The 681-nt window shown below is 41.3% G+C and overlaps 1 long non-coding RNA gene across 1 annotated transcript; it reads right to left on the minus strand.

The window, feature by feature from the left end:
• Positions 1–157: 157 nt before the first annotated feature.
• LOC111657827 (uncharacterized) lies at positions 158–672 on the minus strand. The gene is made up of 2 exons (XR_002760951.2): positions 569–672; positions 158–451 (listed from the first exon to the last, which is right to left on the minus strand). It is a non-coding gene; the product is annotated as an uncharacterized LOC111657827 (long non-coding RNA).
• Between the last annotated feature and the right edge of the window lie 9 nt (positions 673–681).

Below are 681 nucleotides of genomic sequence, written 5' to 3' on the forward strand. Positions count from 1 at the left end.
AGTATCTGACATGGTGTGAGAATTGGTCTGGACTCTTGCAACTGCATTATTTAGGTTTTGACTACAATGTAATCGTATTTATCTACATCATAATGGATATTATTCCCACTTTGACCGTGTCTTGTCAATTCAAAACGATTGGAAATCTCAGCCAACATAACAATGTATGGATACTGTTTATTAAGCTCCACAAAACAGTATCTCTAGTTTCATGAACAAAATTCACACACAGCATCACATACCAATCATGTGAAATAAAAGACAACAGAGGATTTGTATTTATCCTGCAAAACAGACACCTTCTGCAGCCAGGCAACAGTTGATTAAAACAAAAACATGAAAAGCTCTATGCAAAAATGCAAAAACATTCTTCTCCTTCAGAGGAAATCTTCACTGTACACGACTTGGTTCCTCTTGTCCCTGTAGGAGCCTTTAGTGCTGTTCTGCACAGCTGTGGAAGAAGAGAGACAGTGGTGAAGGTTAATCCATGCTGTGCAGACACACACACACACACATACACACAGAGTCTGATCAGTGTCTAAACAAACAATAACAGTGATGTGTTTACCCAGTGACGCCCACACAGATTTGCCGGTGGCAGCATCCAGCATGGGCTGCTTCCTGGCGATGCTGACTTTGATGTGAATGTCTCCCACGGTGCTTCCATTCAGCTGTGAGATT

The sequence above is a fragment of the Seriola lalandi genome, unplaced genomic scaffold (genome assembly GCF_002814215.2).
Source record: "Seriola lalandi dorsalis isolate HSWRI2012SDOR001 ecotype SW California unplaced genomic scaffold, Sedor1 jcf7180002054414, whole genome shotgun sequence".
NCBI classification, from domain to species: Eukaryota; Metazoa; Chordata; class Actinopteri; order Carangiformes; family Carangidae; genus Seriola; species Seriola lalandi.